This window comes from Panthera pardus, unplaced genomic scaffold (genome assembly GCF_024362965.1).
Source record: "Panthera pardus isolate Hobbes unplaced genomic scaffold, ASM2436296v1 HiC_scaffold_11, whole genome shotgun sequence".
Taxonomy (NCBI): Eukaryota; Metazoa; Chordata; class Mammalia; order Carnivora; family Felidae; genus Panthera; species Panthera pardus.
Genome location: NW_026526666.1, coordinates 28,623,413 through 28,650,634, shown reverse-complemented (window position 1 = coordinate 28,650,634; position 27,222 = coordinate 28,623,413). Strand labels below are relative to the sequence as shown.

The window sequence follows — 27,222 nt, the reverse complement described above, 5'->3', positions numbered from 1 at the left end:
GGGGCAGAGAGAGAGGGAGACACAGAATCGGAAACAGGCTCCAGGCTCCGAGCCATCAGCCCAGAGCCTGACGCGGGACTCGAACTCACGGACCGCGAGATCGTGACCTGGCTGAAGTCGGACGCTTAACCGACTGCGCCACCCAGGCGCCCCAGGTATTTTTTAAAAATGGGCAGAAGAGGGGTGCCTGGGTGGCTCAGTCCTTTAAGCACCCAACTCTTGGCTTTGGCTGAGGTCATGATTTTGCAGTTCGTGGCTTCAAGCCCCGCATTAGGCTCTACACTGATGGCACAGAGCCTGCTTGGGATTCTCTTTCCCTTGCTCTCTGCTACTGTCCACTTGTGCTCGCGCTCTCTCTCTCTGTCTCTCCCAGTAAATAAACATTTTTTTTAAATGGGCAGAAGAAAAGCATACCAAAAAATCATAATCCAGTTAAAGATGGGCAGAAGACATGAACAGACTTTTCTCCAAAGAAGACATCCAGATAGCCAACAGACAGATGAAAAGAGGCTCAACATCACTCATCATCAGGGAAATGCAAATCAAAACCATAGTGAGATATTACCTCACACCTGTCAGAATGGCTAAAATCAAAAACACAAGAAACATCAAGTGTTGGCAAAGATGTGGAGAAAAAGGAACCTTCTTGCAGTGTTGGTGGGAATGTAAACTGGTACAGCCACTATGGAAACTAGTATAGACGTTTCTCAAAAAATTAAAAATAGAACTACCATATGATCCAGTAATTGCACTACTGCATATTTACCCAAAGAATATGAAAACACTAATTCAAAAAGATATGTATACCGCCATGTTTACTGCAACATTATTTACAATAGCCAAGTTATGGAAGTAACACAAGTGCCCACTGATGGATGAATGGGTAAAAAAAGAGGTGTGTATATATATATACACACACACATATATATATACACACACATATATATATACACACACATATATATGCATATGTGTGTATATATATATATATACACACACACACACACACACACACACAATGAAATATTAATCAGCCATAAAAAATGAAATCTTGCAATTTGCAACAACATGGATGGATCTAGAGCACATAATGCTATGTGAAATACATCAGAGAAAGACAAATACTGTATGATTTCACTAATAGGTGGAATTTAAGAAACAAATGAACAAAAAACCAAAAAACATACTCTTAACTATAGAGAGCAAACAGAGGGTTACCAGAGGGGAGGTGGGTGGTAGATGGGTGAAATAGGTGAAGGGTATTGAGTACGCTTACAATGAGCACTGAGTAATGTATAAAATTGTTGAATCACTATATTGCACACCTGAAACTAATACAAGACTATATGTTAATTATACTAGAATTAAATTTTTTTAAGAAATGGACAGAGGACCTGAATAGACATTTTTTCAAAGATGACAGATGGCCAACAGACACTTGAAAAGATGCTCAACGGTACCAATCATCAAGGAAAAACAAATCAAAACCATAATGAGGTATTACCTCAAACCAGTACAGTTGACTAGAATCAAAAAGAGAAGAGTAACAAGTGTTGACAAGGATGTGGAGAGGAAAGCCCTTGTGCTCTCTTGGGAATGTAAATTGGTACAGCCACTGTGGAAAACAGTATGGTGCTTCCTCAAAAAATTAAAAATATAAATACCATATGATCCAGTAAACCCACTGCTGGGTATTTAGCCAAAGAAAACAAAAATACTTAAAAACTGAGAACAAACTGAGGGTTGATGGGGGGTGGGAGGGAGGGGAAAGTGGGTGATGGGCATTGAGGAGGGCACCTGTTGGGATGAGCACTGGGTGTTGTATGGAAACCAATTTGACAATAAATTTCATATTTAACAACAACAACAAAAAAAACCCAAAAATATAATTCAAAAAGATATATGCACTCTTATGTTTATTGCAGTATTATTTACAATAACCAAGATATGGAAGCAACCTAATGTTCATCAAAAGATGGATAAAGAAGATGTGGTATATATAGACAACGGATTACTACTCAGCAATAAATAGAATGAAATCTTGCCATTTGTGACAACATGGATGGACGCAGAGGGTATTATTCTAAGTAAATAAAGTCAGAGAAAGACAAATACCAAATGATTTCACTTATATGTGGAATCTAAAAAACAAAACAAATAAAAAAGAATTTTAAATATTGTGATCAAACTGGTGGTTGCCAGAGGGAAGTTGGGTGGGAGCATGGGTGAAATAGATAAAAGGGACTAAGAGGTACAAATTTTCAGTTATAAAATAAATAAGTCATGGAGATGAAAAATAACAACATACGGAATATAGTCAGTAATATTGTGGTAATACTGTATGGTGACAGATGGTGACTACACTTATGATGAACACTGACTAATGTATAAAATTATTGAATTAATACATTGTGCAACAGAAACTATTAACATTGTATGTTAGCTATACTTAATGAAAAAAAAAAAAAAAAAAAAGACCAGAAACAACAAGTGTTGTCCAGGATGGGAGAAAAGAGAACCCTCAAGAACTGTCAGTGGGAATGTAAATTGGTGAAGCCACTGTGGAAAACAGTATGGAAGTTCCTCAAAAAATTAAAGTAGAAGTAGCATATGACCCAGTAAATTCCACTTCTGGAATTTATCCAAAGGAAACAAAAACATTAATTCTAAAAGATACATGCACCCCTATGTTCACTACAGCACTATTAAACTGATAAAAACAGATACTACACTTGATCTTAGCCAAAAGGCCGAGAAGCGATTCACTGCAGCACTATTTACTGTAGCCAAGATATGGGAACCACCAGAGTGTCCACCGACAAATGAATGGATAAAGAAAATGTGGCATATATAGTCAACGGAATATTACTCAGCCATAAAAAGGAAGGAAATCTTGCTACTTGCAACAATATGGACGGGCCTTTAGGGCATTATACTAAGTGAAATAAGTCAGATGGAAGAATACAAATATCATATGATCTTACTTGTATGTGTAATCTACAAATAAAAATTTTAAAATATTTAAAAACCAAGCTCAAAGATACAGAGAACAGATTGGTGGTTTCAAGACTGGTGGGGCATGGGGAGGGTTGGTGGTGAAATGGGTCAAAGGAGACAAAAGGCACCAACTTCTAGTTATAAAGTAATTAAGTCCTGGGAATATAATGTACAGCATGGGGACTATAGTTAATAATACTGTATTGCCCATTTGAAGTTTGCTGAGAGTAGATCTTAAAAGTGCTCATCACAAGAAAAAAACACGTAAATCCGGGCCAGGTGTGGTGACAGATGTCAACTAGACTTACTGTGGTGATCATTTCACAACATACGCAAATATCAAATGATGTGGTACACCTGAAATTCATAAAGTGGTACAGGTCAATTATACCTCAAAAAATGTTAAACAAAATTGTTAAAAATCACAGATAAAGAAGGGCCCCTCCATCTGTCCTACTAATGACCAGGGTATAGAGGGGAAGAAGCTGCTGTATCCCACTGCTCCCCACTCTGGGCCCAGAGACACCTCTTTAGTTTTCTCTCACACCCTGCAGGGGTAGGGCCCTCAAGTAAGGACACAGGAGCTCACTACTCACTCATTAGGAAGCAAAATGGACTAATGCCCAAATGGACCACAACCACCTCTGTCACCCGGTCACCACACAGCTCTGGGGCTATTGCATGTGCCTCTCACACACTCCTGCCAGGTTTAAGTTAGTTCAGGAGGACCAGAGCAGATTTCAGTTCAGCTCAAAGAACTGTGCTACATCTTTGTTTCTAAATGTCATTTTCCAATAAAAGGATACAAGCCTCCTTGGGAAATTGGCCGGTTCTAAGGCTGGGGTAGGAAAAATACAAGACAAGTCTGGAGCATCTTGTAGTACTGGAAAGCAAACAAGTGCTTACTACTGAAGAAAGGCATGCATGGTCCTCCACAGCAGGCTGGTCTGCAGCTCCCACTGCTCAGGCCACTGAGTGGGTAGGAAAAACCCTGGGTGATTTTAAGCTGTTTGTCCACAGGCTTTTAAACAGAAAATGGAAATAAGGTCAGAAAATAATTATCAGTTTTAAAATAAATCAATGAATAATACTGTTTGTAGATAGTACTCCTTATAGGACGTGGAGTTAGTCCACCCTTTGAGAGTGGTTTAAACTTAGTGACCTGCTTCCACAGAATAGGGAAAGGAAACACAACACCTTAACCAAGTGATGAAGTTCATATCCCCAGTGCTATCATGTGCCCCCTGATATGTGTGATGAGAAAGGACTTCACTTCTACGGTATTCTTCCCCAAAACCATAACCTGGGTCTAATTACACAAAAACAGACAAATCCAGTTTGGTCACATTTCTTCATGAAATTTGGATAGTACCTCTCATGGCACAAAGTCATGAAAACAAGGAAAGACTGACCCGGGGAGACATGTAAACTAAACACAGTATGGTATTCTAGTCTGGATCAGAACAGGAAGAGGACATTAATAGAAAAACTGGTCTGGACGTTAGTTAATAATAATAAACCAATACAGTTCCTTAGTTTTAATAAATGTACCATGGAAGTGCAAAATGTAAATAATGGGGGAAACTGGGTAAGGGGTATGCAGGAACTCTGTAATTCTCCACAGCTTTATATAAATCTGTAATTATTTCAAAATAAAAAGTTTATTTTATATATAAAAAAAAGTACTGGCTGGACATGAGAAGGGATGCAAAGACAAGGCAGTCATCGCCCTCAGAATCGTCAACCTTCCTATGGGAAGGAGACATGACAAGGGTAAATGCGTTGAAGAGGAACATCCATCCTGGTTTGCTTGGGATAGTCCCTACTTTATTATCTCAGCATCATTGGTTACAAGCATCCCTTTTACTTCCAAAAGTATTCCGATTTGGACATTAGATTTTTTGGTCACACCACTTAAAAGTACAGGGTACGGTGAGGTGGTCAGAAATAAGTGGAACATCTGTGATGGCATGGAAGGATGGATGGGGGTAAGAAGTGGAAATAGGGGGATAGGAAGGCAAAGGTATGACCCAGGCAGGGGCAGCCTCAAGAGGAAAGCCCCAGAGGCAGGTAAGACCCACCATGTATTCTTTTTTAAGACACAGAAGTCTGAAATTGGAGAAAATAGAAAAACAGCAAGCATGATTAAGAAGATGGGGTCAACCAGGGTCTGGACTAGAACTCTACTGGGACAGTAAAGTATTTTCAAGCAGATGGGAGGGAAAGGGACCTTGCCACCCTACAAATGAAAAACCTACAAAATCAATTTTCTTGAGAAAGATTCTTTCCCACCCCCTTTACATACCTAGTCTTCCCAACTCTTCCTATACTTTCTCGAGGCCCTTGATATATATACTGAGCTCCAGCTCACCCAAGCTAACTCTCAACAGTATCGTGAGACCCCTCTGACACAGATATCACCATTTGCTCAGCTCTCGGTGTACACAGGACTGAGCAGCTGCTTCCCTGGCCTTGGGTGTCTGACCCAAACTGCGGTTCAGTCATATGCTCTGCTGACTCAGGGGGTACACGTCTCCTCTCCAGAACACCACTCCTTGATTTCCATGTGGCATTCTTCATTGTTGAAGTAAAGTGTTACCTTCAAAAAGCATAACCCCCAGGTCTTCTTGTGAACTCCTAATTTCAGAGAACAGGAAGAAATGTTTTACAAAAACCCTGTTGCTCTTTCAGGGAAGAGGACTTGCATTCTAAATAGCTTTACTATGAAAAATAAACTGTGATTCAGTTTCACTTTCTATTTAAATGCTTCAGGAACTAATTCATATGCTATTATTTTCAGAGAATGATGACTTTATGTGTTTTTTAAATTTTGTCCTTTGAATCATTTCATTCCCATGAGATTCTCAAACACTTAAAAACCCCACCAAACTTAATGTACTTAGTGGAATCTCTGTATGGTATTATTTGGCATCTTCTGCTTATAGTCATGATAAAAAAAACTAGCTGGTCTTCCTACTCCTTAGCAGAGAGGAGTGATGCGCTGAAGATTTACCGAGACCAAGGTAAGTGATATTATTCTAAAATATGAAAATCTTTAATAACTGCGTATTTTATGCGCTGGTAGAAAAAAGAAGAGTAAGGATGTCTAGAAGCTCACCTCTACTGGGATGTGGGTAGAGTGGGGGAACAGGGGTGACTTTCCTCTGCAATGTGCCCAGGAGGCTTGAGTGAGGTTGGGCCTAGCTTCTGGGGCGTCTGCTGCCCAGGCCTTCCTCTCATGGCGGCTAAGAGGTGTGGGGCAGTGACTGCATCAGGATGCCCCATGTAGCTGGTGATAAAATTCTCTGATGAAATTTGTTCTTTCTCAATGAAGCTCTCTTTCTCTGGGAATTCCTAGATCCTTTTCCAATTTAAACTAGCAGAATAGGAACTTTCATAAATCTGGGCCATCCAGCTCTCTGCTCTCTAAATTTTCAAGCCTTTGCATGCCCTTCCCTCTGCAAAAATATTTTTGGTTTGGAAAACTGCCAATGAAGTAACTGAGAGGTGGAATTGGACCAAACACCTTTAGATGAGAGCAGGGACACCTTACCCTCTAAGGGAACAGACCTCACCTCAGGGGCCTGTGGAGAGAAGCCCGCTCCAAGGTGCCAGTTTTCATTTGGCTTCCCAGCACCTCTGCAGTCATAACCAAAGCGAAGGAGAATATTGCATGACTTCAGAAGAAAGCCGGCCACCTTGCAACATCTTCAGGAAATTCTGCACTCCCCTAGGGCTTGCAAAACTCCCTATGTCTTGCAGACCAAAGGCAAGATCTCAGTCATCTAGCTCTAGTTTGCATAATTAAAAAAGTGGAAGCTGGTTATTTTCTGAGTGACCCTTGGCCCAACCAAGCTCTCAGGGCCTGTGACAGAAATAAGATAGCAATGAAATGAACTGTTTTAACAGTGAAAACTCATACTATTTACATGAGTAGGAAAAGCCAGGCCTGTGAATGTCCATCTCCTCTTACCTACAAGGTTCACACAGCCAAAACAGCGTCCACTGATGGTGCTATAACGTTATTCTTTTGAAGATGGCACATATACAACTTAATGTAATTTCATGCCATGATCTGTAAGGCTTTTCAGAGAAACAATTTACTAACATCTTCTATAATACCTTTTATCTTCCTTTTCGATGTGGAAAAGCATAGCCTGTGATCTGTTAATTTGGTCCCTTTCACATCTTAACGTCTTTCTGGTCCTTCTCCCCCTGTCCTATTAATATGTTATCCAACTTAGGGGGAAAAAATTAAAACACAGAAGTTTAGAGCTACATCTAGTATGGCCACACAGAGGAAGAGAAAGTCCACCTTCAAAATAAACAGAGCAGCTCTGCCTCTTCCATATCGGGCATGCAGACAGATTTCCTTTGTACAAAGAGTCTTGCTATTAGGGGGAAAACTTTGAAAATCACTCAGCAACTCTAAATCCCTCACCGTAAAGAAGCACAAATCAAGACACAGGGAGGTTTTCCTGGCACAAGGTCACTTTTAGCAGAGCCACTGCTTGGAAACAAGGTTTCAAACTCCTAGTTCATGACAACAGACCCCCCCCCCCCCACTACCTTAGGAGGGACAGAGGAAGCTCCACATGGGCCTCTTTCAATCAAAAGCCACCTGGGATGAGGGCAGCCACTCTGTCTGCGGGAGCTAAACTGAGGTCCCTCAACCTCCACCCCCACTTCCGTTGCAGAACAAGGGTCACTGCCACAGGGGGAGCTGAACCTGTGGACAGGTTCTGGTTTGAGTCAGAGTACAATTTGGTTTTAAGGCCCAGAAATTTTTTATTTGGATCCTCCAGGCTTGGTTAGAGGTTGAGAGACCATGGGGCCACCTAGCAGCCCTTGGCTTTTCCAAGTTTGGGAAAACAACTCCATCACAATAGGAGTTTCTCGGAGAAAGCTGCTACCACAGGGAAGGAATATTTACTAAGTGGGACAGGAAGCGACTGCTGAAGACCTTTTTAACCCACTTCTGTAAGGTTCACTTCGATAAAACCAGCCAGTCAACATGCCTATCACAACTTTGTTCTGTTATTAAAGCCTTGAGTTTTTTGTACAAGGTGACACACACACACACACAAGAAAGCTAGCTTGCTCATGTTGGTCAAACTGAAGATATCTACAGAAGTAGGGTTCTGGGCCACTTTGGAGGTGGGAGTAATAAATGTCACATTAATATAAAGGTCTGTCAAAGTTTCTGGATTCTTTTTTTTTTTTTTTTTGAATACATGAAATTTACTGGCTGGATAAAGTCAGTCTTCATCTTGTTCAGCTCCAGGCCCTGTGAAGAGGGCTGGGCTGGTGGGGTAAGTACAGGATGGGCAGACCTGACCCTGCAGCCTAAGTTATTTTAGCATCTAGGCAGCCTAGAGTTTAGGCACAATGGAGTTTTAAGAAACTGTCCTCTCCCCTCACACACAACCAGCATTCCTGGGGAGCGTCCTAACATCTGCCCGGGGCTTCAAAACCATGCACATTCATTCATTCATTCAACCAAAATTTACTGAGCACTCAATTCAGGCCAGGTCTTTCCTTCCGGAACTACTCACTGAGTGCCTTCCATGGTGTTCTGTCAGTTTCTCGAGGAGATATGGAGGACTGCATCCTGCTTACTCCCACTCCGCATAGGAGCTTATGGTTAGCCTGGGCTATAAAACAGCAGAATGGGAAAAGGCTGGGATTTGTGGCCAGACGGACCCAATTGAGATCCTAACATTGGGGCAATTGGCAATAACTAGCTGCTTGATCTTGAGCAGGTGGTTAAAGTTCTCTGAGTCTCAGCTTCTTTAGATGAAAATGGCAGATAATACAATTTATTTCTTATGAAGTTATTTGTTTAATGGGATATAAAGACATGTTAGGTAAATACATATGGACCACCAATATTAGGTAAAAACCTTTTTTAAGATTCAGTACAATTTTTATTTTAATAATGCTTGTACATAATTACAACAGTAACACCTACAAAGCTCTCACTTTGAACCAGGCACTATTCCAGATATTTTACATAGATTAAACTAGTTCACCCTAACAATAACTTTCTGAGGTAAGCACAACAATTACGTAGTTTTCAACAAATGATGTAACTGAGGAACAGAGACGTTGAGTGATTTGCCCAAGGTCACACAATCAGCAAGTGCCAGTACCTGGCTTCAAGTCATGTCCATATACATACAGTTCAGTGATTCAGAAAATTCTGGAAGACTTATTATGAGAAGCAGCCACTCTGCATTTCTTGCCTTGTTGTTCCCCCTCTTTCTATGTAACTAGTGCTTATAAAGATGAGGATTTAAGTCTCTTTCACCATTCCTGGAAACCACCACACACCTCTCACACACCACACTTCTCCTCTTCCACCCTTTCAATGTCAATTTTTAGTTGGATTAATATTCAATGCTTATATCCCTATCACCTGTAACACTACTACAGGCAAGCTCTGCAGTCTTCCATCATTCTCCTTCCTCCTTACACAACTAGTAACTAAATACTTGTCTTATTATTTTGCTTAGTTTCTATGCACCTTCCACTAACCCATCTCCAAACTTTCCACTGTGTTAATCTCCTCTTCATCTATTCAAACACATTGTAAGTCCCTGGATCCCTTGAACACACCTTTCCCAGAGCCTTTCTGCTCCAATCTAGACTGGATGCTTCTAGTCCTGCTGTATAGCCATATCCCAGGAGCCCCTTTCATCATCCTTAGAATTCCTTTAACTTCTTTCTTGGGCTAGTTCCACCCGGGTTTTTTACCTTTTCATGAAGTTGAATTTCTCAATTTTTCTTTTTTCTTTTTTTAAGGATAGCTTTTCTTTTTTTTTTTTTTAATGTTTATTTATTTTTGACAGAGAGAGAGAGAGACAGAGCATGAGCAGCAGAGGGGCAGAGAGAGAGGGAGACACAGAATCCGAAGCAGGCTCCAGGCTCTGAGCTGTCAGCACAGAGCCTGACGTGGGGCTCAAACTCACAGACTGTGAGATCATGACCTAAGCCGAAGTCGGATGCTCAACCGAATGAGCCACCCAGGTGCCCCTCTTTTTTTGTTTGTTTGTTTGTGGCTTTTGTATCCTATTTAAGAAATCCTTGCCTACTGTGAAGTGGTGATATTTTTCTACAATTTCTTCTAGAAGTTTTATAATTTTAACTTTTATGTTTAGGTCTGGGATCCATTTTTAGCTGCTTTTGTGTATGGTGTGAAGTAAGGGTTGAGGCTCTTTATCTCAATATAGATATCCACTTGATCCAGCATCATTTCTTTTAAAAACTCTCCTCCCCATCGAAATACATTGGTCTTTTTTTAAAAACTCAATGGACTATTTATGTGTGGGCCTATATCTAAACTCCCTATCATCTTCTATTAACCGTTATATCTATCCCTATGCTAGTACCAGAATGTCTTGATAACTGCAACTTTATAGGGAGTCTTCAAATTAAGTAGTGTAAGACTTCCAACTTTGTTCCATTCAAAATTGTTCTGGCCATTCTAGGTTCTTTGTGTTACCCTGTAAATTTTAGAATCAGCTTGATTGTGATTGCACTGAATCTACAGGTCAATTTGGAAAAACTGACATCTTAACAACATTAAGTCTTCTTGTCCACAAACATGGTATATCTCTCCATTCATGTAGGTCTACTCTAACGCAGTAATGTTTGGTAGTTTTTAGTGTACAAATCTCAAACAAATCTTGTAAAATGTGTCTTTGAATATTTCATGTGTTTTTGTTTGTTTGTTTCTTAAAAAATAGACTTCAGTTTTTAGAGCAGTTTTAGGCTCACAACAAAATCCAAGTACAGAGAGTTTCTATGTAACCCATATTTCCCCTCACATACAATCTCCCCAAGCTAGGGTGTTTCATATGCTATTGTAAATGGTATTTTTATTTTTACTTTTAAAACAGTTTAAGTATTTTTTTTAATTTTATTTATTTAAGTAATCTCTACACCCAACATTGGACTTAAACTCATAACCCCATAATCAAGAGTTGCATGCTCTTCTGACTGAGCCAGCCAACACCCCTGTAAGTGATATTTTAAAAACTCCATTTCAAAATTATTCATTGCTAGTATACAAGGGAAAAATTAAACATTAACTTGTATCCTGTGAACTTATCAACATACTTATTAGTTCCAGTAGTTTTTCTGTAGAATCCTTAGGATTTTCTACATACCCCAATCATGTCATCTGCAAATAAATACTATTTTACTTCTTCTTTGCCAATCTGTATGTCTCCCTTTACTGCTATAGCTAGGACCTTCAGAAAGATATTACATATAAGTGGTAAAAGCAGACATCCATCTTAGAGGGAAAATATTTAGTCTTTTACCATTAAGTATAGCATCAGTTGTAGGTTTTCATGAGAGGTCCTTCACCAGATTGATGAAGTTCCCAGGTATTCATACTTTACTGAGAGGTTTGTGCCTTTTTTTTTTTTTTAGTTTATTTATTTATTTTGAGAGAAAGAAAGAAAGAGAGAGAGAGCACGTACGCATGAGTCGGGGGGAGAAGCAGAGAGAGAGGGAGAGGGAGAGAATCCCAAGCAAGCTCCACACTGTCAGTGCTAAGCCCGACATGAAGCTCGAACCCATGAACCATGAGATCATGACCTGAGCCAAAATCAAAAGTCAGGTGTTTAACCAGCTGAGCCACCCAGGCACCCTGAGGTTTATGTCTTTTTAAATCATAAATAAGTGTTGAATCTTGCCAAAGGCTTTTGATGCATCTATAGAGATGATATTTTTTCCCTTCGTTTCTGCTAATGTTGTAAGTTACAATTGTTTGATATATAAATATTAAATAGCCTTGCATTCCTGGGATAAACCCCACTGAATCATAATGTATTTTCCTTTTAGTATTCATTTTGCTAATACTTTGTTAAGGATTTTACCTATGTCCGTAATGGATATTGGTTTGTAATTTTTTTCTTGTAATGTCTCTCTCTGGTTTTGAAATCAAACTGATATTGGCCTCATAAAATGAGCTGAAAAGTTCACTATCTAATTTTACTTTCTGAAAGTTAAGTATTATTTCTTCCTTAAATGTTTGATAGAATTCACCAGTAGCACCATCAAGAATTTCTGGGAGAATTTAATATAATTTTAATTACTTTCATTATTATATTGATATTCAGGAATATTTCTCCCTGAGTCAGTGTTAAAAATTTGTGTCTTCCAAGGAATTATCCCATTTCATCCAAGTTTTCAAGCGTATTCACATAGTTATTCATAATATCCTTTTCTTATCTCCTTAGTTAATGTAGGATTTTAGAAATGTTTTCTCTTTTCCCAGATCCTGATAATTTGTGTCTTCTTTTTCTTGATTATTCTATTTAGATGTTATCAATTATATTGATTTTTAAAAATCAAATATTTAGTTTCACTGATTTTCTCTTTTTTCTATTTTTTGATTCATTGTTTGCTGATCTTTATTATATCCTTTCTTCTACTTCCTTTGGGTTCAAATTGCTCCTCTGCTCCTAGCTTCTTAAGGTGGAAGTCTAGATCATGCGTTTGAGACCTGTCTTCATTTCTAAGATAAGCTATAAATTTTCTTCTAAGGACTGTCTAAGCTGCATCCCATAAGTTTGAAAACTTTCATCTTCATTTAAAATATTTTAAAATTTCCTTGTGATTTCTAACTTTACCTTTACATTATTTAGAAGTGTGTTGTTTTTTCTGAATATATATTATTAATTTTTAACTTAATTCCACTCTTATTAGAGAACGTACATACTCTGTATGATTTAATTGTTTTACATTAATTGAGATTGGGGTTTTTTTTAATGTTTTTTTTTTGAGAAAGAGAGCAAGAGCAGCAGAAGGATGAAAAGAGAAGGGGGCAGAGAATCTGAAACGGGCTCTGTGCTGACAGCAGCAAGTCCAATAAGGGGCTCAAACTCATAAAAAGCGATATCATGACCTGAGCTGAAGTCAGATACTCAACTGACTGAGCCACCCAGGGACCCCTGTTTTATGGCTCGTAATATGGCCTACTTTGGTGAATCTTTCATATGCACTTGAAAGGAATGTGTATTCTGCTGTTTTTGGTAATGTATTCTGTAAATGTCAACTAGGTTGAGTTGGCTGATAGTATTGTTTTTTATCTTCTATATCTCTACTAATTTTTTCAGTTTGTTTGAAGGAAGAATATTGAAATATCTAACAATAATCCTGAGTTTGTTCATTTCTCTATCAATTTTTGCCGCATTTATTTTGAAGCTCTGTTATTGGGTGTACACACATTTAGAATTGTTATGTCCTCTTGACCAACTGTACTCTCAATTATTATGAAATGACCCTATTTATTCCATGTGACATTTCTTGTTCTAAGGTATACTTTGATATTAACATAGTCATTCTAGTTTTGTTATGATTGGTGCTTACATGGTATAAGTTATCCATCCTTTTAATCTATGTGTATGTTTGTATTTAAAATGGGTTTCCTCCATCAAAACCTTAGAGGAGAAAGCAGGAAAAGACCTCTCTGACCTCAGCTGTAGCAATCTCTTACTCGACACATCCCCAAAGGCAAGGGAATTAAAAGCAAAAGTGAATAACTGGGACCTTATGAAGATAAAAAGCTTCTGCACAGCAAAGGAAACAACCAACAAAACTAAAAGGCAACCAACGGAATGGGAAAAGATATTTGCAAATGACTTATCGGACAAAGGGCTAGTATCCAAAATCTATAAAGAGCTCACCAAACTCCACACCCGAAAAACAAATAACCCAGTGAAGAAATGGGCAGAAAACATGAATAGACACTTCTCTAAAGAAGACATCCGGATGGCCAACAGGCACATGAAAAGATGTTCAACGTCGCTCCTTATCAGGGAAATACAAATCAAAACCACACTCAGATATCACCTCACGCCAGTCAGAGTGGCCAAAATGAACAAATCAGGAGACTATAGATGCTGGAGAGGATGTGGAGAAACGGGAACCCTCTTGCACTGTTGGTGGGAATGCAAATTGGTGCAGCCGCTCTGGAAAGCAGTGTGGAGGTTCCTCAGAAAATTAAAAATAGACCTACCCTATGACCCAGCAATAGCACTGCTAGGAATTTACCCAAGGGATACAGGAGTACTGATGCATAGGGGCACTTGTACCCCAATGTTTATAGCAGCATTCTCAACAATAGCCAAATGATGGAAAGAGCCTAAATGTCCATCAACTGATGAATGCATAAAGAAATTGTGGTTTATATACACAATGGAATACTACATGGCAATGAGAAAGAATGAAATACGGCCTTTTGTAGCAACGTGGATGGAACTGGAGAGTGTGATGCTAAGTGAAATAAGCCATACAGAGAAAGACAGATACCATATGGTTTCACTCTTATGTGGATCCTGAGAAACTTAACAGAAACCCATGGGGGAGGGGAAGGAAAAAAAAAAAAAAAGAGGTTAGAGTGGGAGAGAGCCAAAGCATAAGAGACTGTTAAAAACTGAGAACAAACTGAGGGTTGATGGGGGGTGGGAGGGAGGGGAGGGTGGGTGAAAGGGTGGGTGATGGGTATTGAGGAGGGCACCTTTTGGGATGAGCACTGGGTGTTGTATAGAAACCAATTTGACAATAAATTTCATATATTAAAAAATTAATTAATTAATTAATTAATTAATTAATTAAATTAAATGGGTTTCCTCTGGATAGTGCACAGTTGGGTCTTGCTTTTTTTTTTCTTTTTTTATTATCTTTAATTCTAGTTAGTTGACATACAGTGTTATATTAGTAAAAATATGGAACGCTTCACGAATTTGCGTGTCATCCTTGCACAGCAGCCACGCTAATCTTCTCTGTATCATTCCAATTTTAGTATATGTGCTGCCGAAGCGAGTACAGGGGTCTTGCTTTTTTAATCCAGTTGGTCTGACCATCTCTGCCTTATAAGTGGGGTGTTTGGATTCTTTATAATAAATATAATTATTAAGATGGTTGGGCTTAATTCTACCATCTTCCTATTTGTTTATTTGGTCCTATCTGTTCATTGTTCTTTTTTTCCTTTGCTCCTGACTTAAAAAAAAAATTTTTTTTAACGTTTATTTGAGAGAGAGAGAGAGAGAGAGAACACATGTGTGCAAGTTGGAAAGGGGCAGAGAGATAGGAGAGACAGTGCAGAGCCTGACATGGGTTCAATCTCGCCAACTGTAAGATCACATAACCTAAGCCAAAATCAAGACTCAGACACTTAACCAACTGAACCACCCAGGCGCCCCTATTCCTGACTTCTTTTGTAATAATTGAATATTTTTAGCCCTCCATTTAATCTACAGGATTAGTTTATTAGCTATACCTCTTTGTTTTAGAAGTTTTTTTTTTTAGTAGTTACTCTAGTATTTGAAACATGTATATTTTACTTATTTATTATTTACATTTTCATTTTACACTTATTTCAAATAATGTTTATTATATCACTTCTGGCATAATGTAAAAATGTCATAACAAAAATATACTATCATTTCATTTCTCCCATCCTTCGTGCTACTATTGTCACACATTTCACTTCTACAGATGGTCTAAATCCTACCATGCATGTAATTTTTGCTTTAACTTATAAACTATAAATACATTTTAAAATGAAGGAGAAGAAAGTGTTTTATATTTACTCATATATATACCATTTCAAGCACTCTTCATTTCTTTGTGTAAATCCATATTCCCACCTGATATTTTCTTTCTGCCTGAATAATCTTTCACATAGTGCAAGTTTCTGGACAACAAATTCTTTCGACTTTTGTTTGTATGAAAAGCCTCTTTCTTTCTTTTTGTTTTTTTGTGGGTTTTTTTGTATGTTTTTTTTTTGTTTGTTTGTTTGTTTTTTGCCTTCACGTTTGAAAAATAGTTTCACTTATGTCCAAATTGTCTTATTTTTTCTTTTGGCACTTTAAAGAAGCCATTCCATTGTCTCTTGGCTTGCATAGCTTTAGACATGAAGTCTGTAGTAACTCTTTTCTTTTAATTTTTTTAACGTTTTTATTATTGAGAGACAGAGAGACACAGAGCATGAGCAGGGGAAGGGTAGAGAGAGAGGGAGACACAGAATCTGAAATAAGCTCCAGGCTCTGACCTGTCAGCACAGAGCCCGACGAGGGACTCGAACTCACAAACCATAAGATCATGACCTGAGCTGAAGCTGGTCGCCCAACCAACTGAGCCACCCAGGCACCCCTGTAGTAATTCTTATCTTTGTTTTTCTGTACATACTGATTTTTATCTTTAGCTCTTTAATATTAGTTTTTAACAACTTGATTATGATATGGTTTGATATGAGTTTCTGTGTATGTAAGTTTATTCTATTTAGCATCTTGTATCTTTGTCTTAGCATTTTTATCTAATTTAGAAAATTTTTCATCATTTTTTCTTATTACTTCTTAGTATTTATGGTGCACCTGGGTGGCTCAGTCGCTTGAGCATCTTACTCTTGATTGCAGCTCAAGTCATGATCCCAGGGTCGTGGGATCAAGCCTCACATTGGGGTCGTGCCGAGCATGGAATCTGCTTAAGATTCTCTCTCTCTTTTCCTCTGACCCTCCCCCACTCACACACACACTCTCTCTCTCAAAAATAAATAAATAAATAAATTAATTAATAACTTAAAAAGAGATTTCTGGAGAACTTTTCTGTATAACTCCCTTTTGTATGCAATTCTTCCTTACAACTTTCAGTTGCCTCAGTTTCCCTGAACTCCAATCTCTCTCTTCAACTAAGTGTGACCACCATGCCATACTTGGGACTCCCCTCCCAGCTTCGTGATCTGGAATGTGCTTCCAGGTAGAAACCTAAGTGATAATAGAACTTGCCTCATTTTTCTCTCTTCTCTCAGGAATCACAATCTGTGATACCTCTAGTCCAATATCAGAAAACAGGTGTTTCATACTCTTTATAAGAGTTTCCAGTTATTTCTGTGGCAGGATAAAAGTGGCCCCTATTAGTTCATCATGGATTAAAACAGAAGTCCACTTTATGCTTTACTAAAAATCCATTTACTGACAACTTTTGGAAGGGAGTGGGGAGTAAACATGTGTTCAATCCAGCATGTTTAGCCACCCACCTTAATTTTAAAATCTGTAAATAAAACAATAATATTATTTAAATTAATAATTACTTCAAACAGTGAGAGAGACTAACTGCTTTCAACTTTTTACCAAGATGTCTACAGTCAGCTCAATGAGGATTGGCTTGAATCAGGTTCCACACCTACTTGCTTTCTTTACTTACTTTCAACAGGATCTTTTGATAAAATAATTGTGCCAAAAGTTTGTTCTGCTTTTTCTCTAAACCCAATATTTATTATTTTCTTAGGCTGGTTATTCAAAGATCTTCACAATTATATGACTTATATGTAATTTTGCATCAAGAAGTACAATTTTGAATAACAGTCTTATCATTTTGGTCTCTTCTTTACATTTACTGACAAAATTAGCTTCCTACACTCACTCTAGGAAATATTACTTGATTTACCAGAGAGGTAATCATATTTTGTTTAAAAATTGTGTCCAAATTTGGTGGCGTTTTGCCACTATAGGGCAAAGTGTTACAAGAAACAGTGTCTTTGGGGACCATTGTCCATTGCATTGGACAATGCAATAAAGTCCAATTTTCAAACATTCAGCAATGTATTTCCTAACTGAACATCTCTTTTCTAGATAATATACTAACTCAAAACTCTCATAGATTATTTTGTCCTAGCTCATACAGATTCATGCTGTATATTCATACTGTAACCATATTCAATAATTATACTTACAGAATTATTCTGTATTATACTATTGATAATATTATCTTCATCATTAACTGTACCCTTCAATTACTTTAGATTCATAAGATTTAATACAATACGAAAGTAACTTTAAAAACATAAATGTTTATAACTAAGAATTTTAACACTAACAAGATGTGAAACACATTATACAAAATAATCTATAATTGATCACTCAAATTAGCTATGATTAACTGACCAAAATACAGTTGCAGTGAATATCATAAAACAATTATTAATAAGGTAATAGAATTTCTATAGAAATCTTAATTACTCTTACATTTAAAATTAGTGAAGTGTCAATGGAGTACTACATGGCAATGAGAAAGAATGAAATACGGCCCTTTGTAGCAATGTGGATGGAACTGGAGAGTGTTATGCTAAGTGAAATAAGCCATACAGAGAAAGACAGATACCATATGGTTTCACTCTTATGTGGATCCTGAGAAACTTAACAGAAACCCATGGGGGAGGGGAAGGAAAAAAAAAAAGAGGTTAGAATGGGAGAGAGCCAAAACATAAAAGACTCTTAAAAACTGAGAACAAACTGAGGGTTGAGGGGGGGTGGGAGGGCGGGGAGGGTGGGTGATGGGTATTGAGGAGGGCACCTTTTGGGATGAGCACTGGGTGTTGTATAGAAACCAATTTGACAATAAATTTCATATACTGAAAAAATAAAAATAAATAAAAAATAAAAATAAAATAAAATTAGTGAAGTGTATGTGAACAAAATTGTTTGATCATTTTTTTTCTCTAAATTCATCACACCAGTTGCAAACTCCTTGGCAAACCACCAGAGTTTCATATACCATCTCTGTGAAACCCTGTTTCAAGGATAGGCATTTGTATTTCTAATTAGTGGTAGTATTTACTGATTTTCAGTGATTCATACATAGAAGACACCTAATATCCATGTAATAAGTTATTAAGCAACATATTTTGGTTTCATACATGTTAAGTACTATTCTAAACTCTGAGGATATAGCAGTGAACAAGACAGATATTGTTTCTATTCTGGAGGTACTTCCTATCTAGTGAAAAGAAGGAGACAGTACAAAGAAAGCAGATAAGTTCAGAACATGTTAATAATATAAAGGAAATAGTGTAATGAGATAAAGTGTGACTTAAGGAGTTACTTTGAATTGGGTATTCAGGAAAGACGTCACTGAGGAGGTTACTGTTGAACAGAATGCTGAGTGATGAGAAGGAAGTAGGCATTGAGGAGCTGAGACCATTCTAGGCAGAAGGCTTAGCAAGTGGAAAGGCCTTGAGGCAGTGGTAATGGTTTGGCCTTTTTGGGAAATGGAGAGAAGGCTGAGGTGTCTGAAGCAGAATGAACAAAAGGAATATGGGATACGAAGAGGCTGGGAAGGCACCCATGTACCAGAAAAGCAGAACCTTGTGACCTGTGGAGATGAGTTTGTGAAGCTACTGGAAGACTGTAAACAGGGGAGTGACTGAACTAATTTGCCTTTATAAAATATCACTAAATATTCCACAGAGTACAGAGGAGTTGGAGAGAGGCAGAGTGAGAGCAGGAAGACCAGTTACAAGGGTATTTAATAATCCAAGCTAGAGGTAACTAGGGTGGGAAGCAGTACAGATGGAGAGAAGTAGATGGATTTGGGAAGTATTTTTCATATAGAGCAAGTAAGACTTGTCAATGCATTGAATGAATTAATGCATGAGATAATTAATGCATAGTCACTAAAATGGGGAGATCTGAAAGGAGAAAGGTCAACATGTGCTACAGAAGTTAAGGAAAGCTTTCTGGAGAAGGCAGAATGGGAGCTGGGCTTGCAAGATGAGCTAGCTATGGCTGAGAAGTTCAACAGTAGGAATCCAGTTGCAAACAAAACCAGTGAGGTGTGAGTGAGCTTCAATGTGTCTGGGGACTCACGAGGAACTGCCTGCTAGCTAGATGTTGAGGAATGAGCAGGATAGTGGGGTAGAGTGGAATGGGAAGGGGCTGGATCATGGAAGATCTGAAAAGCCCAGAAGGGTGAACTCTGTCTATCCCTATCCAACCCCCAGAACAGCTGTACCTTGGACTTGTACCAGGGAGACTGACAATGAGCCTTTTCTCCAAGTTCCATGCCTAAGCCTAGGTACCCATCTCACTGCTTTCCAGGAGAGGCCCCAAGTGCTCACTGATCTGCCCAACATCAAGGTGACCTGGGTGAGCTGGGAGCTAGAGCAAGTCCCTGCTATATTTACCATCCCTGGCAGATATGGCAACACCTAACACTGTAGAAATGCTTCAGATAACAAGTAAATTATCCCATAAACTCTGAGCTAGAGGCATCAGTCTGTCTCTGACAAAAGTGATGGGTTTTCCCCAGCACCAGATGGGAAGCACCCCCAGGACTGCCTTGGAGACCACCCACACCCAGGGCTCTGCCTCCTCCTTCTCTCAGCAGTCCATAAGCCTAGCCTTTGCTGTCTCCACAAAGGAAGGAGTGTATCTCACAACTCCATAACAAGACCCCTGTTACACCCAGAGAGAAGGCCTGGATTTTAAAATGCCAGACTCTCTAAGAGACCTCATTGGGCCAGTCAAGCTTAGATTCATAGATCCTGCTCCCTCTGTGACTGTACCAGATACTTCCCTACCACATGTGGTTCCAGCTCAACTGTGAGCTGTACAGGAAGAAGGATGCTGCCTCTCTCATACATACTCTTCCCCAGAAGCTGACAGAGCATTTAGAACACATTTTCTAAAAAATAAAATAAATAAAATAAATAAATAAAATAAAATAAAATAAAATAAAATAAAATAAAATAAAATAAAATAAATAATAAATGATTGGCTGTGATGTGGACATAAGGGACGGGACACAAAAACTACTCAATGCTTAAATAGCTCCCCTGGAAGTCTGCCCACCTCCTTGATGGAAACAACAGCTGCCTTTTACTTGGTTGTGTATAATGTATGACAAAGGTGCTAGGCTTTTGCTTATTTCCCACATTATCTCATTTAATATTCACATCTACCCTTTAAGGTGTGCATTCCTATCCACATTTTACTGATGAGTACATTGAAAGGCAGATGAGGTCACATACTAGCAAGAGGCAGAGCCAGGTCTCCTACCCCAGACTAACCAACCCCAAAGCCCTCATCCTTTCAGATCATAGTCCTAAAGCAATTCTGTGGGTGAAAGCACAGGAGTCTCCCACCTGCCACTCTGGAGGGCAATTCAGCAGCCCTGTAGCTCCCCCTCCCACCTCAGCAGGAAGCCGTTTATCAGATTAACAACCCACCTGCTCCCACAGCAGAAAGCAGGGCTCTGAGGAAACAGAACTGGGCTTAGTTGGGCTCTCTGTGGGGACCAAGGACCCAGGAACATCTTGGGCCTTACAGCAGGGAAGCCACTTTGTGCTTTTTCCCTTCCAAGGAGGAGACTAGAATGTGTTCTATGACCTCATTGTTAGCATGAAGTAATAGGAAGAACACAGGATTTGAAGCCAGACAGATGTGGGCTTGAGTCCTGATAAGCTTTATGATCTTGGACAAGCCACTTTGACTCTCCGTGTTTCAGTTCTTTCAGCTGAAGAAGAGCTTAATGCCACTTCCCTCATGGGATTGTCTTGGGCATTAAATGAGATGGCAGATCTAAGGAGCCCACAGCACAGCTGGCACCCAACAGTGCTGTCAAGCAAGAGCTCTCCTTTCCTCTCAACTGGATAGGGCAACCGTTAAGGGGCCCACTTGTCAGATGAGCAAACTGAGGTGCCAAGAGATTGAGTAGCCGACAGCTAGGAGCAGAAATCATCTCCTAACTCACAAAATGACACTTTTTTCAATGTTTGTTTCTTTCTTTCTTTCTTTCTTTCTTTCTTTCTTTCTTTCTTTCTCTTCTTCCTTCCTTCCTTTTCTTTCTTTCTTTCTCTTTCCTTCTTCCTTCCTTCCTTCCTTCCTCCCTCCCTCCCTTTCTTTCTTTCTTTCTTTCTTTCTTTCTTTCTTTCTTTCTTTCTTTCTTTCCTTCTGGCTTCTCAAAAGCAAAAACAGGTAATTCTCCCCAAATCTGTTTTGCCTTGAATATGTAGCTGTCTGGGTGCTCCTCCTCTTCTCCTTGCTTCCCTTCCCCAAATTCTTATCTCACCAGTCTCTTTACACACAAATCAGACTGATCATCATAAAGTAATAGAGAAGCTCACAGGCAGAAGGAGAGGTGAATACAATTCTCTCCACAAGCAAGACAAACCCTCTCTGTTGATGCAAAATCATGACTCACTCGAAACCTTTTATGATGGCCAGATGCTGAGCACATCTAAATTGCTTCAAATTGCTTCTACAGTGTATATTAGTGGTGGGGAGGGGAACAACCAACATCTATATATATTTATACATTTACCAGGAAATGTGTTTATATTGTTTTCCAATCAGGATTTACCACAAGCTAGGAGTTCCACCCCTAATGAATAGGCTAAACCCAGCCCATTGTCAACAGAGAAAAGTTCACCTCAAACATAAAAGATTTTAAATCAAATTAGATGTTAGAAGAGCATGATTCTCAGCATTATTGGGCAGCCAGAGTTATCTGGCAGGGTGAGTGATGGTTGTTTCTGGGCTCAAACTTTATCCCAGAAGCCTTGGAAGCTAGGCAAGGGAGACTTCCAAGGAAGGAATGGATCTCTTTTTGACCTGCAACTGTTCCACATTTAGGTTGTTGGAAATTCCTGTGTGGTCTGTAACCACTCAGAGCCCATCCTTGGGCTGACCCACAGCCAGGAGCCTTGTACTAGCCCAAATCACTCTGGAGCCACAGCTCGGAACTTCTCCAAGACAACTTGGCCCCAGAGATCTGTGTGGACTCCCCATGCCCAAATGTTACATCCTTTAGACTTTACGTCACTGTCCAAACTGTAAACCTTCTCATTTGTTCTCACATTCTCAACCCCATACTGTCCTATGTATCTTCTCCCAAACACTAGCTGCTCCTCTTTCCTGCAAATCCTCTATGCCCACTAGAATCCTTTATCCCAGGGCAAATCAATCCCCTTCATCCTACACCTCATCACATAAGGTTCTCTTCTCTTCTTGGACCCCCCTGAGACCTATTTATCCCTGACCACAAGCACCTTCTACGGCCATCCTGAGGGATGATTTCTTGTTCTCTCATGTCTACATATCTACCTGGTTCAGCAGATGAAGCCAGGAGGTGGGATCAGAGTCCTCACATTCCTATGTGTTTCAAAACCAATACTCTCCTCCTGTGTAATTCCTTTGGGGTTCAAGCTATCTAACTACACCAACTTCCCTGAATTTCTCTGTCTCCCTACTCCTGCCATCCTCCTGGAGCAGGTCAGTGTGCAGGGGGAGAACCCTCCAATGCCAAATGTTACCTTCCTTGCATTAAATGATCCTCATCACCCTTCCACATCAATCACTCACTGCTACACCCACACTGTTCATCCCATCACTGCCAAACATGCCATTTTCAGACACTGCCTCCCAGCCATCTAGCTGTCCATCTATGTTTCAGCCTAAGACCACAAATCCCTTGATCCCTCTTATTTCTCCCAGTCTATCGTCCTCTATGCAACCTTCTTTCCTTTCCAACCAGACTTAAACTGTTCTCTCTCCCACACCCTCCATGCCTGGCACTCCTATTCTTCTGCAGCCCCTCAATCCCCTGCACCATATTCCATTCAACTGCTCCTTCTCCTTTCTGCACTAGCAGCTGAGAGCTACAAAAGAAAACACATGCCCTCACCTCCTTACAAACATACCTGCATCAGAGACCACTGGTTGCTAATCCCAATATGTCTATTATCACCATTTTAGAATCCTGACTTGGAATAAAATCCTTATAATCTTTAGAATTTTGATCTTAAATAAAAATATTTCCCAGCATCCCTTGGAACTAGACATAACCATATAATTCAGTTCTGGCCAACAGAGTGAGTAGAATTGGTGTGTGGCAGCTTCTAGGAAATTTATGATATACCTTCAATGTGTCCTTTGTCTCTTCTTCCCCTTTCTCCATCTTCCTACTTGGCAGATGGATGTGATGCCTGGAGTTCATTTTAGACCATAATGATGAGGACCACATCTGAAGGATAGCAGAATATAAAGATAGAAGTAGATTGGGTTCCTGAGGACTATAGAGCCCAAATTGCCTACAATAGACTTCTTAATGTAAGAGAGAAATAAACATTATTCTATGTAATCCACTGTTTTTTAGGTTTCTGTTATTCACAGCTGCTCATAGTGGAACAAACTCCCACTAACACAATGCCGTGAAGACACAACCAATTTTTCTTATGTTTGGTCTGCTTCCTTTCCTAATATCCTCAGGCTCCAGGCCAACCCAGCCCTGTGCCCACAGACCCCAACACATTCAATTCCCACCCACTCCCCAATCTTACCATGTAACCTTACATTTTTTGGTAAGATGGCTGAATATAAGATGAACATAAAAAATTATTTAAACTTTAAATTATTTAAACTTTATTTTATTGGCAAATATTAGCAAAGGAAATGAGGAAAGTATTACATTTAAGCAACCAAAATTATAACACATTTAGAGATCTATTTAGTAAGAAAGAAATGTATTGGAATGAAATAAATGTATTCCATTTATGCTACATTCTTGGGGAAGAAGACCTACTAGTTTAAAAAGTAGGTCTTTGAGTTCCTCAAATTGATATGTATATTGAATTCTAACTAGAATCCAAACAATACTTGCAATGAAATTTCATAAAATTATCTTCAAATTCATATGAAAAATAAATGATTAAAAATAGAGAAGAAAGTCATAAAAAGAAGAACAGTTAAAGAGTGTTGCCTTACAGAACATAGCATAAAGCCAAACAGAAATGGAAAATTGGCGAGTAAAACAAAATATAAAATCCATATTCAAGTCATATTTATGAAAAGTTAACACACGATACATGTGGAAGTTCAATTTGGTGGGAAGAAAATGGACTATTTAATAAATGATATTGGCACAATTGGTTATACATATGGGAGAAAGTACAATGGACTCTAATCTTACATATTGCATACAAAAAAATCCAAATGGATAAAAATGTAGAGAGCAAAACAGTGAAAAATAATATTGCAAGAAAACTTTGGAGACTATACTATAGACTGAGGATGGGGAGACTTTCCTAACAAAGACTGGAAACTTGGAGGCTCTAAAAAAGATCAAAGATTTATTTCACTATAAACTTTACAACTTTTGTACCAAAAACAAAGGCCACAAAGAAAATACGTGGGAAAATATTTGCAACACAAATCTTAAAAGTGGACTTTTATTAAAAACTAGGTGAATATGGGAGCACCTGGGTAGCTCAGTTGGTTAAGAGTCTGATTCTTGATTTCAGCTCACATCATGATCTCACAGTTTGTGGGATGGAACCCCACATTGGGCTTCATGCTGACAGCACAGAGCCTGCTTGGGATTCTCTCACCCTCTCTCTCTGTCCCTCCTCCACTTGCACCCTCTGTCTCTCTCTCAAAATAAATAAATAAATTTTTACAAGTAGGTGAATATGATCCAAAGAGTATATTAAAATGACCCCGGGGAGCCTGGGTGGCTCAGTTGGTTAAGCATCCGACTTTGGCTCAGGTCATGATCTCGCGGTCTGTGAGTTCGAGCTCCACATCGGGCTTTGTTCTGACAGCTCGGAGCCTGAATTCTGCTTTAGATTCTGTGTCTCCTTCTCTCTCTGCCTCTCTCTCTCTCTCTCTCTCTCTCTCTCAAAAATAAACAAACATTAAAAAAATTTTTTTAATAACCCCAAGAGCATGTGTTTATGTGTGGATGGGTGTGTATGCAAAGACTGTGCTGGAGCTCCAAAGGGTCCTCCATGAATAGCACCCCTCTTTCTTGTCCAAAATCCTGATGAAGTGGAAAGTAAATAAAGAGTAAATATGGGAGCCAAAACTTTCTATTTTTAATGATAGAGGCTAAGTTCCCTAGCCTGTATTCCCACAAGGCTGTCACCCCTTAAACCTTTCCTCTATTAAATTCTAGGTTGCTCACAGTGAAGCTGCATACCTCTATCCTTCTTCATTCAGTCTCTAGAAAAGAAGGTGGCTCTTCTGGTAACTCTTAATGCCTCTGGTTTCTCCTTGGTTCATTGTTTCTGGGTCTATGCCCATACCTGAACCAATCACAGTTAACAAGTAGAATGAGACATGAGAATTAATTGGCTTAAACAACCAGACTTTTGTCTGGAGCTGGAAGAAAGGGTATCAGTCATACTAACTAGGAGACTATGAGATGAATGAATTTCCCAAATGGGGAGTCCAACAACTTCCTGCAAGAAAATAGGGAAAACAGAAGTGTAGAGTTAACCAGCAAATGCACCCCCTACCCAACCTTGGAGTGTGAGATCCCCAGTCTTGAAGAGTCAGGTAACAGGCAAGCTGAGACTGAAGGAACAAAAAGGAGTTAGCAGTGAAAAGAAGAGGTAGAAGGCATTCTAGTCAGCAAATAGCATGTATAAAGCTCTGGAGGTAAGAGATACAGGACACAGACAAGAACCTCTAGTATTTCAGTATGCCTAAAGGACAGACCTGGCATCCCTTCCCTCAAAAACCAAACAATACTGAGGTCGCATCAGTAAACATTTGTGGACTGCAGGACTAGCATCCCCTGTGATTCAGCCTCACCCCTGGACACAGCTCCTTACTCCAATAGTATCTTAGCCCCCCACCCCTGTTCTGCAGTGCCCTCCTCAATCTCAAGGAACCCACAACAGCCAAGAAGGACCTGGGCCCCAGGCTGCTAAGCCTCCAGAGATGATATGCCCCATAGGTGTACTCTGGCTACCAGATCCCAAAACGACACAGCAACTAGGGCTGATGAAGGGCTAGGATAAGACTAAGGATAGTTACAGTTGCCTGAGGGAAATTTGCAGGAAGTTCAGCTGAGTAAGACTTTCCAAAGCCTTGGCTGGCCTCCTCCAGAACCCTGAAAGACTCAATTCCTCCAACATAAACTCTGAAGCCATGGCCTCCCTTTCAAGGCATATGGAAGTGAAAAGACCCACAGTGTCTAAAAATCTACATGCTGGGTTTGTCACTATCTCCCTAGAAGCTAAAGGCCTCTGTTCAGAGGCTCCAAGACACAGACCTTTTCCAAGTACCCATGAAGGGTCTAGGGAAATGGCTGGTGTTAACCATACCGTACCCACCAGGTCACCAATGTGCACAGTGTGTAAGAACTTGGACTTTGCACTCACACAGAATTGGATTTGAATTGGCTCGCTACTTGGCTCTACTACTCACTCGGTGACTTTGGGCAAGGTGCTTTACATCTTGATCCTCAATTTTCTCATTTGTAAAGTGGAGATGGTAGTGTTGATATGAGCATATATGAGATGCTAACTGTGAATATTTTTCATAAATATCAGTTCCTTTCCTTCCCTTGATGCCACCAGGCTCCTTTCCCCACTTTTGGATACTTTCTCTTTTTCTTCAGACTCTATTTTGTCTCCCATTCTTGCTG

At 39.4% G+C, this 27,222-nt stretch overlaps 1 non-coding gene and 1 pseudogene across 1 annotated transcript; both read right to left on the bottom strand.

Annotated features, from left to right (window-relative positions):
* Positions 1–2,632: 2,632 nt before the first annotated feature.
* LOC128776037 (U2 spliceosomal RNA) lies at positions 2,633–2,762 on the bottom strand (annotated as a pseudogene).
* Positions 2,763–14,732: 11,970 nt separating this feature from the next.
* On the bottom strand, positions 14,733–14,839 carry LOC128775955 (U6 spliceosomal RNA). The gene has a single exon (XR_008420933.1). It is a non-coding gene; the product is annotated as a U6 spliceosomal RNA (small nuclear RNA).
* Between the last annotated feature and the right edge of the window lie 12,383 nt (positions 14,840–27,222).